Genomic DNA, 6,023 nt, shown 5'->3' with positions numbered 1-6,023 from the left:
CTCGGCCCTCCAAGGGACGAGAGCGCAGCGGAGGAGAGAGACGAGCAGGCAGCAGGAGGACAGCAGCGGAGCAGGAGGAGGAGGAGGTGGAAGGAGAAGTGACTCCCCTTCATCCCTTCAGAGCGCATATGAGCGGAGTCAGGGCAGCGACGCACGACTCGGTTCTTTCTCTCCCCGGAGCGCACTGAGAGCTCTCCGCCGACCATGGAGGATGTGTACCCGTACAGCCGCAAGCCCTGTCTGGGAAGAAATGGTTAGTCGCTTAAAACTCAACAATGGAGACTTTTTAAAAAAATCACTTCTTTTCCCCGAAGAAAAAGCGTAAATTGAGCTCTGACTGAATTCAACTGGAGGCTGTTTTCACACTTTGAGGGTTCACCAGCCTGTGTTCGTATTTGACGTTTTACTTTAAATGTGCCCTGATTTCAGCTCCTTTGTTTTTCATTGAAGGGTCTACTTTTCCTGTTCAAGTGCAGCTATTTGCGAAACAGACGACGATGTATTGTAACGATCTTTATCGATATGTTCCGATTCCTGAGGTGTTCTGGACTTCTTAGTTGCGTTTGTCCTCAGATAAAAACGTGAAGGGGGTGGGGGACTCCTCTTTAAATGTTTAAGGATACCCTGCCCATTTCCTTGAATCCTGTTCCTGCATGTCGTCTTGCTCAATCCACTGGAGATTATTTGAAAAACGCTCCTGCAGGATTACTGTTTTTAATATCTAAATTCACCTATAAAAATAGGGTTTAATCTAGTAAAAGGTAAATAATTGGGCTGTAATATTTTTGGGGGTGAAAAAAAAAGAAATGATTTTTCTATCTTTGGAGGCAGCAGTTTAGTCGCGTGCATCCACATTTATCCCCATAAATAACAGGATCATTCTATGGAAATGCAATCTCCTTTATGCATTTAATTTCATTACGGGTGATGTCATATTAACTTTCCTGAGTGCATTATGTGTAGATTCATTCACAGTGATATTATTTACTTGTTTTAAACGCACTTGCACCGTTTTGAGTGTGGAGGCTCTTTTAAAAAGTAGTTGGGTCACTTCTCGTGTTTTCGCGGCACTGCTCGGATGCAGTCGCTAGGGTCTGCCCCATGCCGTGGACTTGTCCCCGGGTGCTCGGGATGATGAGGCGGTCTGTGGACTGGCTGTGCAGCTTGCAGCCACAACCAGCCCAGGGAGGCACTGGGAAAGGGGGTGGGGGATTGTTGTAGCCGACACCGTGTGTGGAGCCCATCCCCTGTGCGTTCACCAGCCCACACACACACACACACACACACACACACATACTCGAGCAAACACAGCCGTCTTTATCCCGGAGGTAGTGAGAGAGATGACAGCGAGGAGAGACGTTACACAGCCGCTCAGGAAGCCACCGGGAGCAGAGGACCGAGCCACGGCTAACCCTGACTGCTTTTCTCCTTCCCCTCGACAGGAGCCGGAAAAAGGGCCGGCTTCCGCGGCCGGGATCCATGCCCATGTGGTGGGGGCTGTCGCCGGCTCTGGGGCCGCGGACGAGTCCTCGGACAGCGACGCGGAGCAAGAAGGCCCCCAGAAACTCATCCGGAAAGTGTCCACCTCGGGACAGATCAGGAGCAAGGTAAGATTTGTGTGTGTGCGCGCGCCTGTGTGTGTGTGTGATGCCTCACAATCTGAGCTGCCTGTTGATTGAACCACTCAGGAGAGACGTGTGTTGTTGGAGCTTGTTGCTTGCAGCCAAAGGAAGCACTGTTGCTTCACAGTGTTGGTGGCATTCACTGTATTCCTGTCATGCTGTTACTCCAACACACTGAGGCTATGATGCTGCACACCACGCAATCACACACAACTTGATCAAATCTTCTGCAATGTATTTGAACAAAGTAGCATCCTACACCTTCAGTGATGCATCTGTCTGTATCTGTAACCCTGCAGTGCACAGTGTATTTTTTTACCCCGGGAAGAAGAACACACTTTGCTCATCTTTTGATCAAACAGAGACGGAGTAAGGAGTGTGTGTGTATGCAGAGCAGTATGAACATGTCCTGTTTGATGGCTGCAGTGTGGAGGTATAACTCTTGCATCCGACCCGTCTGCGTCTGACTGCGTAACAGGATGCTGAGCGGATCCTTACCTGTGACACCTTAGCTTTCTTGGCCCACTTATCTTCTACACTGTAAACGAGCGGCGTCCTCCTCCTCTCACGCCAATGCATCCACTTCATTATTGACCGCTCCACTCCACACTCCACCTACATTATTCAGCACAGGGAGGTATTTTTAGCAGCGCGGGGTTCAGGAATGTCTGGCCAAACCTTTTATCATGCAAATGTCCCACATGAGCGAGTGTAGTTACTCTGATGATTTTCATTTCTGATAAATCACGCCAATACTTTTGTGCAAACTTTAACACTTTGGTGACAAGCAGCAGTCAAGCGTTCCTGCATGTGTCCTAGCTGTGGGTTCGAATCCGACCCTGGCCCTTCGCTGCATGCCCCCCCCCCCCCCCCTCTCTCTCTCTCTCCAAACACTTCCTGTCTCTCTTCAGCTGTCCTGTCCAACAAAGACCAAAAGGTGTCCCAAAACAAACACCAAAGTGTCCAGTGCTGTGACGTGTGACCGATCACTCGAGGAAATCCTTCCACGTGAAAAGTAAAACAACAGAGTGGAGGATGTTTGGCATCAATGAAACACAAGTTTTGATGCATTTCTATTGAATCAGTGAGTTTAATTTGCAACGCACAGATGTAGTCTTTAAGTTGTTAAACTTAAATGACAAGTTTCAAACACAGACTCCTGAAAGCTGTTGTGAAACATTGAAGCTCATATTCTCCCATGAACAGCGAAGGAAGCTAATACTGATGCTATGAGCTTTAAAAACGTTGGAATATAAAAGGCTTGAATGTGACAGAACACGCCCCCCCTCCTTAGTTTGACCCCCCTGCTGCTTGTGAAGTTTCAGACATCGGGGTTGATCTGAGTCGTGATGTACCCTGAGATGCAGGGGGGGTCGGACTCCATGACAACCTGCAATTAGCTCATGCTGCTAACACAGTGCTCTGAAGCACTTTTCAGTAATTGTATCTTTGAGCTTAGCGTGTTGACATCGTGCTCACAGAGGTTTCTGAGTTGTTGCTGCGTGGGTCAGTGGGTTTTCTCTTTCCCAGTGTGTGTGTGTGTGTGTGTGTGTGTGCGTGCGCGTGCGTGCGTGCGTGCGTGTGTGCTAAGAGTTGCTAATGGATCATGCAGGCACTGACTCACTGAGTGTTGTTCCACTGGTTTGTTTGCTCAGGTCTGGACTGTGTGTGTTATCTGCATGTGTGTGTGTGTGTGTGTGTGTGTGTGTGTGTGTGGGGACCTTCGTGCTTGTCCATCCACCTTCTCTCTGCAGCTTCGGTTGCCACAGACAACCACATCTCTCGTCGCTCACTGAGCAGCTCCATGGCGATGCCGCCTGTGAAACAGCTGGTTTGCTCCACAGTGCGAGGTCTCCTCTGCGGCTTCGTTTCTGCTTTTCCTTCTTCCCTCCTCAATGTGGGATTGTTGGCAAATCAGCACACGCAAGAAGTGAGAAGACAAGGCCAGCAGGAACAGCTCGACCCTTCTGTCCCCCTGTAAACCTGCCGTCTTCCACACATCATGTAAAGGTTATCTCTAAATGAACTGTGCAGCTCAGTCATTTACCTGCAAATCAAATCCTTACTGACACTTGCAGACAGCTGATGTCCAATATTGCTTATAGCAATTTAAAAACCCTTCACAGTGAATCGATACATCGGCCCCTGTCGATGCTGCAGCCGCAGACTTGAGAGGTTCCAGGATTCCTTTTGACCGCACACAGAGGGAATCTGATACTCCAATTTATGGGCACTAAGTGTTTTTTATCTCCTCATTTCTAATCCAGTGAATGCTTGTGTGTGTGTGTGTGTGTGTGTGTGTGTGTGTGTGTCGATTAGTTTGAGCCTGTTTGTTTGGATAAAATTTGACTTCACATTGTTCGATTTACGTGAGCTTGGAGTGTCGCGCCTCGTCTCTCCCATCCTCTCGTCTCTCGGCGATTCTAGCGGAGGACAGATTATAAACTCGTGACTAAGACTCGGCTGCTTGCTGATTGAAAGCAGAGCTGAGGCTGCGTCGGAGCCTCCTGGAGCTGCTGCTGTCGTTGTTCAGGGGACCGAGAACGCTGTGCAAACCTGACAAGAGGAAAGCTCCCATCTGATAGGTGCTGAGTGTGCTGCAGGCCGACATGAGGACAACCTCTAAAGCACGCTTCTGTGCATTCAGAGGGGGGATACAGTTGTGCTAATTGGTCCGTCTTTGTTTATTTCACCTTCATTAGTAGACTTCATCCTCCTTCTGCAGGCGAGATCTGTCACCTCAGGGCAGAGTACACAACATCCACCTGCTCATGCTGCTCCTTTATCTGAGCGTGTGAAACATCGAGTCGTCCACCTCATCGTCCTGAGCGTCGCCAGCCTCGGGCCGCTCCTTCAGTTTGACGTGTGGAAAAGAAAAGTTGTGGTTTATTTTCAAACTGTGCACCGGAGAAGAGGAAAGGCTAACACTGAAGATGTTAAATGTGTTCCAGTGTATTCAGCTTATTTTATGTTTTCATTCAGCATATCGCTCACTCACTTTCAGCTGCAGAAATAGTCTCTCTTTATAATTATCCAATGTGGCACTTAAGTTGTGCACGGCGAGCTCGGTCTAATTGCTGATCTCAACAAAAAAAACAAAAAAAATCACATAACATCCCCTGTATGGTGTTGACACATGTATACCTCCCCGTGCATGTGGTCCGGCTGCACAAAGCCAATCACAGACAGGGGAATTGCCACTTCATGCAAAAGGATTGTAATTTTCTCATCACAATGGTGAAATTTTAGCATGTAGTGGGAGTTTGAGGAGGCAGGGAGTTACAATTACCCCCCCCCCCCCCACAGAGAGGATGGACGTGCCAAGACAGCTCCAGGAGGGAGGTGGAGCTGCTCGGCGAAGAAACGGAGAGGCACAAACAGAGAGGTTTGTTTTCAGCGCCGCGGGGCGTTTGTTTGGCTTCCACGGCTCGTCCTCAGGAGCGACGGATGATTCGTAATGGAGGGAGTAAATGCAGGAATGTCTTCTCCCTGCAGCCAGTCAGCATCCTCTAACAGTATAAGAGGGATAAGTAAGCAGACTTCTTTATGCACGGACCAATTACAGTCACAGCAGTTTAGTGTTATCAGTCATGAGTTGAAAATGCCAGACAGGGATCTGTTTTCTTCTGGCATGCAGAGATATCTCAGTTTGTCTCTGCCTGTGAGGTTTCATGGCCGTCAGTGAAAACATATATTAATGAGTGTGTTTTTTTTTTTATGGTTGATTTTAGACAATAGTGAAGAAGAAGAAGGATTAGCATAGCATCAAGCAGGGAGCGACAGTGAAAGAACACCGGGTCTTTATTTTCCTGTTGAAGGAAAAGAGTGGGCGTTGTGTTTGAGATCCAGAATGAATCTGATGCTGAAGTTCAACCTCCTGCAGTTCCTGGAGTGTCCACTAGAGACTGGCTGCAGAAGCACAGGAAGTCACATACACACCCATTCAAAAAAAAAAGGCATTTTTTTAACAGGGAAGTTTTGTTCTTAGCATGAATGTTCACTTCCTGCAGGGAAACGTCCTCTTGTGAGCGCGTTGCTAGGTGACAGCTGAACTCATTACAACTGGATATTGTATTTTTTTTTTTGTTTTTTTTCTGCACATTAACTTCCAGATAGGATGACATGAAAATCGCTGCAGCACCTTTTGGTAAATAACAACAATTTGGGGGGGGGGGGGGGGGGATTGGTCTTAAAACCAGATCATAACAAGTCCAAGTCGCTCTGTTTTGGATCAAATGCGTCGCCTGTAGCAGTTTGCATTTTTAATATTTTAAATGGAAAAGTCTTCTCTCAGCGATCGTGCTCTAACCACAGAGGAAGGTGAAAGAAATAAACACAAGGTCCAGAGCAGAGCGGGAGACAGTAAACGCTGGCTCGAGTTCATAGATGGTCATAGATGTC

This window comes from Symphodus melops, assembly GCF_947650265.1.
Source record: "Symphodus melops genome assembly, chromosome: 12".
Lineage (NCBI taxonomy): Eukaryota > Metazoa > Chordata > Actinopteri > Labriformes > Labridae > Symphodus > Symphodus melops.
The sequence above is the reverse complement of the archived record's forward strand: the minus strand, read 5'-3'. Positions refer to the sequence as shown.